At 36.4% G+C, this 17,370-nt stretch overlaps 1 pseudogene; it reads right to left on the bottom strand.

The window, feature by feature from the left end:
- Positions 1-58: 58 nt before the first annotated feature.
- On the bottom strand, positions 59-17,370 carry LOC127441197 (interferon-induced protein 44-like; annotated as a pseudogene).

Here is a 17,370-nt window from a genome sequence, read left to right on the forward strand (position 1 = left end):
ATATTTTGCATCGTCAGAGCAACAGCAGCGAAATAAAATACCATTGGACCTCATAATACACAAACAGAGATGCCACAAACCGCCACTAAATTAATATCACCTGGAGAAGTTGTACCAGCCTTGTATGACAATGGCTCAATGTAAACATAATTAAACATTTTTAAACAAATTATTAATAAAGGAGTGAAAAATTCTGCAAATTAGAACTAATACAGTAGTAGAATGTTCAGGTCACACTAGGAAAAGAGACCTAAGAGATCTAATCAGTCTTTTCCTCCACATTGTAAAGATCATCAAAGTAGCCCTCAGCTACTCTAAGCATCCGAATAACTGCGTTTAGAAGCAGGATGTCAGTTTGAGGGTCAATTTCCAGTTCTTGGCAGTAGTTTTTCACTGGGACCACAGCAGACAGAGAAACACCAAGCTGAGCACTCACCTCCTGCATCTGTCACAAGAGAATACTGAATCACCAGACTTGCACATGTGAAAGGCACTCAGGAACATAACATGATGACACAGAAGTGTACTGAACACTAACTACCAAAGGCGTACCAAATCCTACCATTATGTGATATAGTGGCTCTGGTAGACATTCTTCAGGTCCTCTGCCACTAAAGGGCAAGCCTCATCCACAAAATCAACAAAACTAGCTGGGGAATACCTGAAGCACACAACCACACCTTGAAGCTATAAAACCCTGGAGACTGTTTATTGTTCAATACCCCTTAAGCACAGTGTTCTTGAGCTGGACACTAAACACAGGTAGCTTGAGGGGGATTGCCATGTAATAATTGTACTGTAAGTTGCTTGACAATTTCCACTATACTCAGTCATATGGCAATAAACGCTGTCCTATCTATTCTACACAATCTTAACATTTTAAGCTATAAAAACAAATGGATGACACTTGAAGGTAAACCTGCTTCAGTATGGTTAATCACTCACCAAGCTGGTTGGTTTTCCTTAGAAAAACTGCAAACTTGTCAATCATTTTATCAGAGGAGAGCTTGACTTTGCATTTGTCGATCACATACACCACACAGTGGATCTTATCCTTCAAGCCAGGAGATGTATGACAATAAGGAGGGTCAGGCTGTATAGGCATTGATGGGTTAAACTAAGAAAAAATAATATAGAGAAAATCTTTAAATCAGTACGATCAGACTAAATAAGTAAGGCCAGAAAAGTAGCAAATTACAACAAATAATGGTTGCAACATCAATCAATTCAAAACAGGGTTCACATTATTTTTGACCAATGAAATTCCATGACTTTTCCATGATCTTTTCAGATGTTTGTGATTACTTAATGCAGATTTTTAAAAAACATTTTCATTCATACTGATTCATTGATAAAAACTAACCCACTCACAAATCAGACATCGCAATGGCTTGCAAGCAAGAGCATTATCTGATGAGATATTTTTACAGAGGAAGGAAACAGAGGAAAACAAGAAAAAATATTCGCTATAGGTATTTCCATGACTATGAATTTCCATTACTTTTCAGGCCTGCAAATTGCTATTTTAAAATTCTGATATTTCCAGGTTGTCCATGAAGTTGGAACCCTGTAAAATACCCCATCATTTTGGACTACCAAATTTAAATGCCAAATAAAACATCTGTCACAAAAAACACTGCTACTTATTTTAACTATTCTTTACATTTAACCCAATATAAAAAGTTCTCATCTGATGCCCGTCTTTAATGTGACCCTTCAAAATATTGGAAAAATCATCTACATTCAGCCTGCCGTTCAAACCCTTCTCCAGATCCATTGTGTCACACAGTGTGAACGGAACATGGTTTACACTGCTGCTTGTCTTGATGCAGTAAGTATGAAACTACATGACAAATAGTTACCATTAAAATGACACACAGTAAATAAAGCAAATTATAAACAACTAATCACAATAATTAGAACACATTTCTACCTGAGTAGTCAAACTGGTGCCAGCAGTGCCGGTATTGGCCTGGGTGCTCACATAACCTTTAAACACAGAGTTGAGAGAGTTGAAGAAGCTCAACAGGACCCACCAGCAGAATCCGAGCCTGTTTAACAGAACCAATAAAAGCCTTTCACACAGAGATGGTGCTTAAGAGCACCTTCATTCTCCTAATGAACATTATTATGACTCAAATTACTGTTAGTGTCAAAGTAAGTCAAACAACAGCAATTTTTGAAATGACCTTAAAACAATGAAACAAAATTAAATGAACCCCTGGATAATTTGAAAGAGCAGAATTTGCTTTGCATAACTCACTCAGAATTCCATTGGACATTTCTCCATGGTTTCTGCATCAGCCCTTTACAGTCTAGTGAGAATCCAAACCAGAGAGCTTACATTATTTTCACATCCAATAACTAAAACCTCAGTATTTACTTATTTTTTAATTTTTTAATGGAGATTCAAAGCACAAAATATCACTGACATGCCACTCTGTAAACCTCACACTCAACTGCACTTCATTCCCATGCATCTGCAGTGGATAAAATGTGTATGTTCCTGGATAACTGTGCATTATAAAAAATAAATGTATTTTTAAAGAGAAATTACAGTTTAATTAAAATAAAAGTGTGAAATTCCCTTAAAATACATTTATTCACACCAAATTTACATTTTCCCTGTCACTTAACTGATTATGTGTTACTAGCAAAAACAGGCACTGTCCTTTAAATGAAGGTAAACGTCGTGTTTTTCACATGTGAATATGTAATTTTAACCTGAGATGTCTGTAAAAATATGTCCGTTAAAAAGTTTTGTTCCAGTGTAAAAAAAAATTTTTTACAGAGAAAACACAGTATAATTTAACATTAATAAGTGTTAAATTCCCATAAAAATAAATTTATTCACAGCAAATTTACATTTTCAGCAAATATTGCTCATTGAGAAAAATATATTTTACTTATAAAGCTGTGTTTTGTACTTTATTTGACGCTACATTTGCGACACAAGATATTAAGTTTATGCTGTACTCATAATAATGAAATGAATCTGGAGCTTAGTAAACTCCAAAGTAAAATACATTTTTGCTGCTCATTCAGTTTACTTTATTAAAATGAAAGCAAACAAAATTTCACTTAGTGAAAAACACTTACTGTAGAAATGTAATACGTCAGTTTACTTAATCCATTTATGTTGGGATTTCTATAACTGTAAAAAAAACATGTCCGTAATTTAACAGAAAATAATGCAAAAATGCTACAGTAAAAAAAAAACTTTAATTGGTTAACAGATAGTAACCTTAACATATACTGTAAAAAAATTATAATATTTTTTAATATTGTTTAATTTTACAGTAAAAAATTGTAAAAAAAAAAAAAATGTTTAGATGTAAAGTACCATATGATTAATGGTAAAAATAGATATGTTTTTTTCTTATTTTTTATATCAGTTATATTCAACGGGGTGTTCTATGCCATATTTTATGTAGTTTAGTTAATGTTTATTACATAACGTGTCACAGTCTGTCGCCCTCATTTTCTTCAAGGACTCTTATTTTGAAGTTTTCCACTGGACTGCATTTCCCATAGTTCACTGCCCTAATCACTTCCATCTGTTCCTTATTACTCTCACCTGTATTCCATTCCCTCATTTAGTTCTGTGTATAAATACCCTCTAGTTTTCGTCATCATTTGTCAGTCCTTGAAGTGCTATGTTGAGTTAGGGAAGTGCTATGTTGAGTTAGGGAAGTGCTATGTTGAGTTAGGGAAGTGCTATGTTGAGTTAGGGAAGTGCTATGTTGAGTTAGGGAAGTGCTATGTTGAGTTAGGGAAGTGCTATGTTGAGTTAGGGAAGTGCTATGTTGAGATTTAGTATTTGTTCCACTCCAGCAAATGTTCTACTCCAACCGTTGCTATTAAAGGATTTAAAGATTCCACTCCTGCATCTCCTCTTCCACTCCTAGACCCCAACGTTACACCAGGATGGTGTTTTGTGTTTGTATGAGTAACACTGTGCACTGTCTCTGCATGTGTATTAATTTAATTATTGCTCCTGGAAAAGTCACTCTAGATGAACTTAATCATCATGTGGCCTTTAATAGTTACAGTCTTTAATAGTTACAGTAGTTCCAGAAGCCTCATATGAAGTTTTTAACATTTAATAATATAAATGGTAGTGAACTATAAGTTTACTGTGTTTTACCTTGGATTTTTTCCCCAGCATGCTTTGAGACTTGATGGGGAGAGTAATTGTTAAAATTAAAAGCACTTTTATTTGTTTGTGCAAGATGAATAAAGGGGGAGATTTGTAAATATTTAATGTTTTCTTATGTTGAGATTTAGAGTTTCTGTAATGTTGGAGTTTTGGGGTTTACCACTGTGGTGAAGAGTCGAGCTTGAAATTAAGTTTCTAAGTCTTACAATAATTCTAAAGTTTAAAAAGCACAGAGTAAACCTACTTTAACTCTTAGGGTTAAACAACTGAATGTATTTGATGGTGAGGTGCAGTAATTATAGTGAAAACATGTTTTTTTTTTTTAATGGTCTACAACATTATTTTTCTAAATGAAGTCAAAACAAATAATTTTGTCATTTCAACTTGGTGTCAACACAATATTTGAAGTGACTATTTAAACAAGTTATTTTAGTTTATAATTTTTGAAAAAAAAAAAAACATGTGTCATTTTGCAGTCTAAACATGTTAACTCACTTCATGGTCTAAAATGGTTATTTTAGTTTATGGTAAACATTTGGCACCCTGTGCTGCCATGCATATACCATTATGTCGTTTTTACAGTGTAGACAGTGGCTGTGTTACTGTACAGAAACATTAGAGAGTCAAAGTTTGGACTTGTGTTAGTGCTGGGGATATCCACTGAGCACACCTAGAGGATCTTCCTTAACCTCTTTGTCATTAAAGCTGAAGAGAATAGCTCTCATAGTGTTGGATTCGAGTCCACCATACTCTAGACCGAGTCAAATCCGAGTCTTTAAACAATCGAGTCCGAGTCCAAAAGGTGGCGAGTAATTTTCCCTTTTTATATATATATATATATATATATATATATATATGTGAAAATTAAAGTCTTAACCCTTATAAGTCTTAGACTTGTCATTTTTGCCTGGGTGCGTCTGTTTTTCTCATGTCCATTTGATGCTTAAGCCTAAACACTGAATGGATGTACATCAGCCACATTCTATCCTGAAAGTTGTTTGGCAGAGAGCATTAGGCTGTCCCACAAAAACCTCCCTGCAACATTCTGGAAAGGTTAGTATTCAAATAAAACCTAAAAATAACCATTAGAGAATGTTCTGTGTAAGTTCTCTTTCGGTTACTTCATAAAAACCTCAGCAATGGTCTGAGAGGTTAGTATACTGTATGGTTATAAAACAGAACCTAAAAATAGCCATTAGAGAACATTCTAAGTTCTTTTAAGGTTGCCACACCAAAAACCTGCCTGCAACGTTCTGGGTTTATGGTTTTAAAAAATATAACCTAAAGAGAATGTTCCTAGAACATTAGAAATTGGTTTCCAAAAAATAAATAAATAAATAACCTAACAGGAACCATATGCTGACGTTAGGGGAATGTTCTGTGTTTGCTGGGTTAACCTATTCATTCTGTTCTGTGTGAAAAGGTAGGGCAGATTAGCCTTTATATGACATATTAATTGGTAAATTGTTGTATGGCATTGGCAATAACATAGGCCTAAATCATAATACAACGACACTTTAATGATTTGGCTTCTTGATAACCCAGGGCAGGATAGAGAACAATGTATTATCAGAGTGTGTGTGTGTGTGTGTGTGTGTGTGTGTGTGTGTGTGTGTGTGTGTGTGTGTGAGTTGGTTTTAATGGTTTACAAGAAAATTTTTGTTGGTTACACACTAGTAATTACAAGGGTATTATGTTATAAATGTGGTTCATGAGGACACCCCTAGTGTCCCTGTAATTCAAATGGCTTAAAAAACATAGTTTTTTTTTTTTTTTTTTCTCTAATGTCTACAATGTTGTTGTTTTTTGAAAATATAAAAATGACATAAGGTTTCTATGAGGGTTAGGTTTAGGTGTAGTGTTAGGGGATGGAATATATAGAATGTACAGAATAAAAAATAATTATGTCTATGGAGAGTCCTCGTTATGATAGGAGTACTTTGGTTTAAGTGAACCAAACCCAGTTTGGTTAAAATGAACCAGAATGGGAACCAGCCACAAATGACCTCAGTGCTTTTGATGTTCACAGTGTAAGTGGACTTAAAAGAGGACCCAGTTTCTTTTTTGGTCCTCTTCACATTAATGTGGTCTCAGACCCCTTGCTGTTCACATCACAGCTCCTTAAGAACTATTGCAGCTAGGGCTGTCATGATTATGATATTTGGCTGACAATAATCTTTCATAAATAATTGCATAACTGGTTATTATAATAAGCAATTGTCATACAAATTGTCATACTTCTTAAGGTGTGCGTATTCTTATTACAGATAGGCCTACACCTTAAGTGGTAATTTATTGAAATGATTGCACAGGGATAGAATTACATAAAAAGCATTATTTTATATGTTATATCATTTATGAAACCCAGACAACAACACCAATTTTATTATATTATGCAATAGTAGTAATGTATACTGTATTTCTGTCATAAATTCTTCACTCTCTCACGTTATGTTAAGGCTCTCTGATAAAACCTACAAGCTATAGTTTCGCATGAAGGAAAACATTTGTAATTCTATGTGCATTTGAAAATATGTTTCTTTATCTATCATCTCGAGAGTAATGGAGCAAGCAAGCGTCTCCTCCTGCGTGTCATTTACATCGTGTGTACGAGCCAAGAACATTTGACATTGTGCAAATAAAATTATAGTGAAAGTATAAAAATCCTCGCTTGTATTTTCGTGGGAGTTTGGCGCGAACCTCGGTAGACAGTACGCCCATTAGAGCACTTTGAGCACCTAAAATGAACGGACTGGCCACATTCAGAGCAGAGCAGCGCGTTATATCCATTCATTTTAGGTGCTCAAATAATACAAGAATGGAATATGAGATATAAAAACACGTCATGGTAATCATGGTATATCTATATTCGGTTAAAATCCCCATATGTGGACAGTAAATTTTGACTGGAATATGAAGTATGTAATGCAGCTATGTATGGCAAGCTACGAGGTATTTATGTCATAAAATGCAAAGCAGAATGGTACCTCATTGCTTTCACATTGCACAAATCAATCGAACCACAAAAGGACCCACAAATGAATTGTACTCATACCACCTCCTGAGGTGGTCTGAGTACAGTTCACTTTTGGTCCTTTTAGGGGGGTCTGAGACCACTTGGATTGTTCACATATACTTGTTATGCCACTCTGAGAGCGCTTGGAGTGCTCAAACGAACTAGGTGTGAAAACGTCCTAATGGAATATAAATATGAATGAATAGTTGAATATGCACATGATTGTATTGCTACAATGGAACTGTGTGCATCACTTGTGAGGTGGAAGCTTAGGGGCTTTGACCACTTACTTGTGGCAGCACGCTCACGGATGGGTATATCTACCAGGTCAACAAAGCTTGGGGTGCTCTGCACAGAGAATTGACGAGGGTTTGGAGGAGGGCCTGACGAAGTACCTTGACGAGGGCTTGGAGGAGGGCTTGGCCATGACTTGGAGAAGGGCTTGGGTGAGGACGATGAGGGGTCTCGGAGGCCTCAGGTGCTTCATTCTGTTCTGTTGTCAAACTGGGAGATAACAGAGCGTGGTCTATGCGGGTGGGATCTAGTGTGTAGGTCCCACTGCCCCCAAAGCCTGCTTGTGCATTCTGTGGTGTTGCTGCATTTTACCAGTCCTTTGAGAGCAGGGTCAGGAAGAGGGGTCTCTGCAGCTTCCTTCCACCATTCTCTCTGGTGTAGATCCAGCCCTCCAGGTTCCAATGATGCTTCAAGCTTTTGAAGAATGCCCTGTCAGCTGGCTAGAGAATGTGTATTTTATGTGGAGGGAAGCACACAACATGCACATTGTTGTCTCTCATAAGAGTAAGGATCTCAGTGCTAGACACGTGGCTGCTGTGTCCATCAAGCAGAAGCACATTTGGACAGGGATCTTCTTTGGGCAGGTGGGCTATGAACTGCTTTTCCCAGTCCAAAAACTCCTCAGAGTTGATCCATCCATTGTCTGATATTCTGACAAGGGTGTTGTTTGGTGCCCCAAAACACCAGTCAGCCTGGAGCCTTTTGCCTTTGAATATGACGAGTAGCGGCCCATACTCTCCTGCTGCACTGAGACATGCTAGCAGTTATTTCTCCCCTCTCATTTGCAGTGATTTCAAAGCAGGGCGATCCTACTTTAGCCACAACTCTTGTAGACAGGAAGTGGTCCTGTAGGCCTGTTTCATCGCAGTTCATGATGTGTTCTGGGAGGTCCTGGATCCCAAGCTCAGTAATAATTTCACTGTAAGAAGCGAACCACTTTCACAGAAACAGGGTTAATTCAGGCTGTTCGGGCAGAAGAGAGTGCCTCCGGCTTCCTCATACTGAGGCCTGGGTTTCTCCTCAGAAATCCTTGAAACCAGTAGTAACCTGCCTTTTTAGGGGCAAGGCCTTTTATTCTATTGGCTTATGCAAATTGGGTGGCAAGAACTTGTATCTCTGGTTTTCTCATGGGGAACCCTCTCTTGCTCAGATCCTTGACTAGCTCTGCTAGCTGGGCCTCATCTTCTTGGAGAATGCAGGACTTACTCCCAACAATGTACTTATAGCCCTTTACAACTCCCTTCACTCACCTCTGCAGAGTTGATTTTGGCACGTTTCAGGCTCTGGCCAAGAACCTTATATTGGGTGTTTTCCCTGCCTCCACTATCTCCCTGTACTCTTCAGTGGCTCCCTTCATCCTTTCCTCACGCCACTTGTTGTATTTCTCCTGTCTCCTTTCTTCCTGTCTCACTGGTGCCATTCTACTCTGCAATAGCCTAAATTAATCAGGATTAGTAAGGGATGGGTTAAGAGGTCAAGGCTAAACTTAGTGTTATGTTTAGTTTGGTTAGTGTATTAGCGTAAATTGTCATAGCTAATATATTGCACAAACTTTTGATGGAAACTTGAATATGATGTACTACTGCAACAAAATAAGTAAAAAACTTTTTTTTTTTTTTGTTAAAATCATGTTTCTATTTTCAGAATTAGGTTGTTTTATTTTAGCAAAATCCAGCTAGTCCATTAAAATTTTTGCGGTTGATTAGGGGTCGCACAAATGAAGATATTGGAACCACTTATTTAGAGCATACACAATGGTTCTCTATTGCAAGGTTAATCATTTTCTTCATTAGCAAAGCATTTAAGCACTGTCCCAGTCAAAATCATGCTGTCCCTTCCATCCAAGTTGTGTTTGGGTGGATGGGTCAAAATAAAAACAACCTAATTCTGAAAATAGAAACATGATATTAACACATTTTTTTTTTGCTTGCCCCGCCCACCTACATCACATCACACCAATGAGGGCATGACATTTTGATTAGGCGTTCTCACAACTAGGTCTCAGCAACAAAAAACAAACAAAAAAAGATATTGTCACTCATCAGATGACAAAATAAACCCTGTATAGTTATACTGTCCCATTTTAACTCATGTTCCAATCACCCTTAATTCACCCTACAGCTCTGAGAGCGCTTGGAATGCTCAAACGAATTAAGTGTGAAAACACCCTTGTGGATGAGCTGCGTACTATAAATTATTGTATAAATCCGACCGCTCAACCACTGGAAACTCCACAGACATTGAGAATCATTCACGTTGATTGAGTGAGATGACAAAGCAGAGCACTAATCCACTGTGAACCACGCAGCACATGTAAACTATATATTTATATAATTAAAATCACAGAATTTGCACTTTTATCTCAACTCAAACTTTATTTATATCACATTTAAAACAGAGTTGACCAAAGTGCTTCACAGTAATAAAATTTTAAACATAACATTTCAAAATTACCACATACACAAATACCAGTAATCTAAAACAGAAACACTCCAAAACTATGTCCTACATTTCATTTGTCAGACTCAAAGTACAGTGTAAACAGATGAGATTTCAGATGTCACTTAAGTCTTCAATGATCACACTGGGCGTGTCCCGAACTGTTTATCCAGAAAAGTGAAGCTTCCGGGAAAAAAACACGTCATAATAAAAGCACGATTCAAAAGAAAAACTAGATGCCTGAAATGGAAGAAATTGTGACAGAAATATAACAACTGTATAGTATAATGTAATATTCAGTGTAATAATAATAATAATAATAATCAAGCAATATATCACAAGCAAGACTGCTGTTGAATAAAAGTAAAACAAAAAATAATAATAATTTTAAAAAATGCACTAACATGTTAGTTGAATTTTCACTTGTTAAAAGTTTTAAGAATGAATTGATTAGACACCATTTTGATGATGAAATGAAATTAAATAATTAAAATATAATTATTAAATTATTAAAAATAACCAAACTGGTGTGTTCAGTAGCACATTATCATATTAGCATATTTTTGCTGTGGTATCAAAATTTATCGTTTGTTTAATGTTTTTGTCAGGGCCGTGAGCTGAGAGGTTCTAAGGGTTCTAGGGGCCCAAAGGTCCAGGGGCAATATACAGTCAGTGGGCCCAGAATTCCTTGCTACATCCTGGTCATTATTGTTAAAAGTTTTAAACAAGTTTTGTTACTTTTAGGCCATGTCTATTAGCTTTAAGGTAATCTATATGCTAGTGTACTTCTAAATGTTGACAATTCGCTTTCAGCAGATTTAAAATGTACAGTCTCTTTCTTCTGGGTAAAAGACCTAGGAAAATTTGTGACGTAACAAAGCTGTTGAGAAGTTTTGTCCAACCAAATGCTTTCTAGAACAAGAATGTACCCTCTCCCAACATCTGCTTGAACACACTTGTCTGTGTTCTAAATGGCAGAGATGATGCCTGCACAGGGCACTTCAAAAGGACAACAGTCATAATAGCCAAAGTCGTTATAACAATTTCCAATAAGAATGGTTTAAAAGTGAGTTCCAAGTGTTTTAGTCCCAAACCTTTCAGCATCTGAAGCTCTCACAGTGGAGGGTAATTGTCTTAGAAGGGAAATAAGGCAAAGGGGTGATCACTTCTGAATGGAACAAGGAAGTTGGATGCAAAGAAATTGGATGGAGTTTATAAATTTTTATAAGTTCAGAGTCAGACATTTTTACGAAGGATTCTTCATCAATCTGGGTTTATCAAGATATTGATATCCTCCCGATCATTGCAGCTTGTGATGGACTGTGACCACTGATATATAAATATAACTGGATCGCTGATGCAATGTTAAACTGCCAGTAGGAGATGAAGCCACCAGAAGCGTTCGAGCGGCCATTTTAGTATGCCCAACCTCTCATAGAGCATCAGTGACTGACAGGAGAAAACACCCCCGTTTCACCATCTCCAACCTGCGGATATGACAGTTGCATTTCGCCCTCTAGTGACAATCATGTTTAATGTTTGATTTGCTTGTTATGGATAATATTCGTTACAGGGAGAAGATATATGCTGATCGCGATGTCAGAGCATTCACACAACAATCACCAAAGGAAGCGGGAAAACTGTCCACAAGTTGTAATGTATTTAGGAAAAGCTGTAATATCTGCTTGTTTAGGGTGACAATACGTCCTTACCCCCGAAAGGGACTTTAAAAAAGTCAGACCAGGATTTCTAAATTGCCTTAAATGCCCGGGATTTGCTTGTTTTCACATTGAAAACTGTAGTCAGTTTAATTCATTGTCCTCCAGTCGAACCTGAATCAGTTTAATTTTAACCAGCTTTGCTTTACTTGTCTCCCTCAGTGTTTCGTTTGGAAGGCTGCATGCTAGGTAGGCCGCGTCCTCTAAAGGCTGTGGTATACCGAGCGTCCTCCTTTAAACAAGTCTGGTTTAAACGAGACAGCCTTCCTAGGACAAATGGAAACGTAACATGCTTGCTATGACAGCACGGCACTCTTTAACAAGCGCGAGCACTTTGAGTGAGAAGGTAACAAATTCTCTTTGGAAGGGAATGTATGAGGTCAAATTTAGGAGAGTTAAAATGATGTAGACAGAAAAGATTTTACAGGTGTAGTTTTAGTCTAATACTTTATTTTAATTATATATTAATATAATTATACATATTATATACTCTGCACCCATCTACTGAGGTACTTCAACTTGGGAATTAACATTTCTTGCGTTTGAACATCATGTTTACGGGCAAATTGGCGTCACTTTTTTTTTTTTTGACATTTTCGTTGAAGCAAAGAATTGTGGGTTGTGAGTGCCCATGAAGGATACACCTCATGCATCCTCCGAATTCCAGTGAAAAAAGGTCGCCTCGATGACGTATGCGGCCGACAAATGCGTCCTCTGGAGGACGCATCCATACAAACGAGACACAGCCAATCTCAGCGCGAGGGAGCGAGAGTCCGTGCTCTTATTCAAATGACCACGAGTACAAGACACTTTTTTTTTATTAAAAACATAAAACAAGTAACTCTGAACAAACACTTCGATTATCACAATAAATAAGTCTGAAAATGGCTGTTTGTATCTTACCTCAGTTTCAGTGAACTTTTTTACATTTAGCTGATCTGTTCGCTGATGAAGTTTGTTAGAGGTGGATACTGTTTGATATACAGTAGATATGCATAACTTATTCGGGCTTTCAAGTAACTAGAAAAATTACTGACTTTAAATAAATAAATTACATGTGTAGGACGTTTGAGTTGTAGGGATGTACATGCAGATTTCAGATATGAAATGATTGAATGACTAATGTTTACTCACTGAAATTAGATGATTTCCTGTAGTCAGTAGGGACATTGGAATGTTTGGGCATAGCAATATGGCGGCGCAGTGGCTTCACTGATATGCCGTCATGAGCAATCCAGTTCTATATATATTTCAGTGATTGTGACGCTAAATTATGTTACTTTGGATGCTGCAAGACTCCAGCCTCTTCATTTACCCTGTCTATCTACAATAAAATTGTTATTTACAATAATAGCTATGAACTTTATCCGCTATAACTTTTGACAGGTGCATCAAATGCAGGTTGTAATTCCATAGACACCAAATTAAAAATGACTTTGGTTATTAAAATATAAGACTCATAAACAAAGACTGCTGTGCACTGTGTTTGTTTGTGAGCTGGTTATGTTGTAACGTAATCAGTTGGATTATCATTGAGTCTTCAGGCCGGTATAAAAAGCTGTCTGGTTCTGAAATCAGTTCTCATTTTCCCCGGCTGAACAACGGCCCTGGCACAAGAAACAGCACCATTCCGGTTGAAAAGTGGTGCAACATAAATGAATGCCCATTGGCTATTGTTAAAAACTAACTCTTCAATATGTACCACCCCAGTCTCCTGTTTGATCAGGTAATACGTAAACATATCGAACAAAACTGCACTTGTCAAGGCAGTTCACATGGACTTTTAGGCTGCAAAAGCTATGCTGTGGCTTTATGTTTGAAATATTGAAATTCATTTTATGTTCATGTACACTACTGGGGTGGTTCTTTACACATTTGGGTGGGTTTTCAACAATTATTGGGCTGGAAAACATTAAACTAATCTGGCCCAGCCCGACTTAACAACATTGGCTCGACCAGTGGCGTGAGTTTGGTGCGGGACTGTCTGTAAACAGCAATTATTTCAACCTAGTCTCATAGAATGAACGTAACAAAATTTTTACAGACTGACTTTTACATGCCATGTTCTACGTTTTGCTGCAGTTTCCTGGTGAAATTAACAATAGAGGTGCTGCAACAACTGTGCATTTTATTCAGTTTCATACAAAACACGAGTACAATGTCTGATTATGACTTTATAAACTTTAAAAAAAATTGCACTATTACTTACGCACTGCTATGTTATGTACATTTTAACACTTGTTTTACAAACCCACTTACATTTACACACTTTTTCCAGCACAGCTGACATGTGAGATTAGAGTGTCAAAGAAGCAACTCAAGGTGACAAGGTTGCTTCAGAAAATTTGCTTTTCATTTTCTAATTTTGTTTTTGGATCAGTTAGGTTAAGGTATTGGTTTAGGGTAAGGATGTCTGTTTTGTGTAACTCACATTTTATTTTAGATCACTATTGGTTAGGTTTAGGTTAAAGTTTTAGGTTAGGAAGGTATGATTTACTCATTTAAACTTCCATCTAATATTTACCTTAAAACCTCATCTGATTACGACACCATTTCACTGGCTTTTGGCACTGGACATTTCACTGGGAAACTATAGCCAAACGTGTAATGAAGCACATTATTTCGTTTTTGCAAAAATGTTGCCACAATTACGCAATATTCATGAGACCAGGCTGAACTATTTTGAAATACTGTTTGGTGATGCTAGTGCCACAGAAATGACACACTTCAACTTTGATTTCACAAGGAAAGTGCATTGTAGATTATATTTAATATTAATTTGTTTAATAATTTGATTGAATTTTTGGATTATGCTGTATTGTGTACACACTATGTGGTAATCAAATGGTCAACTGGATTTTGATTTACATTTTTAATATCTTATATTTTCAATGGTGTGCTTTGTAGAAGAAATCTTAATTGGACAATTAGATATTTATATGTTGGTTATAACACTTTCTTTCCTGTTTCAGTTTACTTATTACAAAGCAAATCTTTATTAATGAGCAGTGGAGTCTCATTAATCTGTGTCATATTGGGACTGTAGTATAATTTGATAAACTGTAGCACTCCAGAACAACAGCTCCCCAGAACAACAGCTCACCATTCATTTATTTTTGCAAACTAAAATGATAGGATTATATCTCATACATGATTCAAATCTGAATGATAATGTTGAAATACATTCATATTACCAGCAACAGTTGATAAATAGCTCCAAATCGACACTGTTGATTAGTTACAAGAGAACATTTACTGGCATTTTAGTGATTTTAGGCTGGAAAGGCTAAGAAAGGAAAATAATCTTTAAACAGACACCTCATTTTCACCCTAATAAATATCATCAAAGTTGCCCTGTGTAGCTTATGATTAAAGTTATTTAGGAGCAGGACATTCATTTCAGGATCCAGTTCCACCTCTAGGCTGTAGTTCTTCACTGGGACCACAGCAGACAGAGAAACTCCAATATTAGCCCTCACTTCTTGCATCTGTCACAAGAAAACTTCAATAAAAATACAATTTAGGCACAGATCATACATGAATGTTGGCCTGGCTGCTCACAACCTTTGAATACAAAGTTGATGGAGTTGCAAGACACTTGATTTTCTAGCACCAACAAGACCCAACAGTATAATCTGAGTCTGTTTTACTTTTTAGGCTTCCACCCTAAAATAGAGCCCAAGATCTCATTTCCACATATAAAACTTACCACATTTTACAATTTATTAGACAAATAAATGACATTCAGAGGAATTTGTTCATTAATTTGTTATCTATTCAAGAGGAACTGTGTGCAAATATCTAAAAAATAAACATGAGAAAAAACTGAAGGCATTTGGCTATGGAGAAGATTTCAATTATTTAACTTACTCAGAGTTCCATTGAACATTTCTCCATGGTTTCTCCATGGGATCTTCATTAACCGTGTTGTCATTGAAGCTGAACAGAAAGGCTTTGTCATCAACAATATCCTGTCCTGTCGTGGCATAATTGTTGCTGGTGAAAGCTCCAAAAACTTACCCAGACTTGTTGTAAGCTACAATGACAGTTGGCCTCTGCCTGTCACACTTTTGAATAAGAGTGGTGACCATGCACACTTACTTTGAACAGCAGGCTCAGTTCACTTTGACGAAATATAGAGCGTAGCTTCTTTTCCTGCTTTCTGGTCTTGAGGTAACAGCACTCATGATGATCTAAAGCTAATTAAAATTATTACATTATTGCATTCTAATTTTTACACGTTGAAATGTAAGAGGGATAAAAATGTTTTAATTAGTTTCAAGAGGACCTTTACAAAAATAATAAAGACCCATTCCTCTATAATCATGTCACTGACTGAGGATTGAAGAATCTATGTCCAAATAAAAATAAATAAAAACATACATGGAAAGGATAACTTACATTTTTATTTTTCACTTTTATATTTATATTACAAAGATATTATAGTTACATCAATATTTAGTAACTAGTACACATCAAACTAATATTTAGTAACTAGTACACATTCTCTATGAGAGAAAAGAGCCACAGTATTCTTTGCTTGGTGAGTAAGGAACCTCCCTGTGCAATGTGAGGGGTAAAAATGTTTCTTTCTCTTTCTGATACAAAGGTTTATTACACTTAATTTACAACTTTCAGAATTGTATGGTTGCCATTTTTTAATCATGGCAAATTTATGTGAAGCTAAAGCAGTTTTTGTACATTGAAAAAAATGTGCTGGATTTGCTTAAAAATATAGTGCATCATTTTGCATCCCACTTTTTAAGCAAATTCCACTAGGAATTTGATATAGGATATCAATATCTTGAATCACAATACACTAATGCTACCTAAAAAACCGTAGCTGGCTATGGCCAAATTAATGAGCTTCCATTCAAAAATGTTTACTTAAAATTCTATGCCACGCCAGCTACTACATTTAAGGTTTATTTTTAACCATAAGAGTCTCTGTTTACCCAACTATGCATTTTAAACTCATTTAGCCCAATTGTAAGTAGCGTTGCAAAGGGGCGGAAAATTTCCGGTAAATTTCCGTAAACTTTCCATGGGAAGTTAAGGTGGGGAATTTTGAAAACATTGGAAAAAGACTTTGTGCACTTGGCTATATGCTGCTGCATCTTTGTGGCATTCTTAACATAGGTCTTTGCACAGTATTTGCAAATGTACACAGCCTTACCTTGGCTGAGGTGAAACATCAGATGGCGCATGTGGCATTGTTCTGTAGAATAAGATTAGAAAAAATCTTGTAAAAAACACAAATGCCATGCACAGATATAGTTAGCTAAATAACTGAAATATTCTGGAATGGTAAAAATATTTTACAATTGATGCTGGACAAATTGATAGAAATAGGCTAGATGAATAGATGAACACTCCTCAATCATCATGGTAAATCAAACTATAATCTACGTTCTTGTACGATAACAGAAAACTGGCTAGCAGAAGGAACAGCATCACAGTTGAGCTAGCTAGCACCATGATAGCTAGCCTCTTAAATTGTAAATTAAATGGTGTTAGCTAGCTTACATTTAGCATACCTGATTTACTGGCTAGCTAGCTACTGTATAAACACATTTTGATTTAGTATTTGTTAGTTAAACTTTAATACCATAGATCAAATATATTTACCCTAGTAATATCATCAAAACTTACTTGACTGGATGTAGTCCTTGGGCTCAAATGCAGTAGTGTGGCTTCAATAGTCCTGCTGTAGTAAGTAGCCTGCAGTACTGTGCTGAGTGCAT

The sequence above is a fragment of the Myxocyprinus asiaticus genome, chromosome 5 (assembly GCF_019703515.2).
Source record: "Myxocyprinus asiaticus isolate MX2 ecotype Aquarium Trade chromosome 5, UBuf_Myxa_2, whole genome shotgun sequence".
Classification (NCBI taxonomy): Eukaryota; Metazoa; Chordata; class Actinopteri; order Cypriniformes; family Catostomidae; genus Myxocyprinus; species Myxocyprinus asiaticus.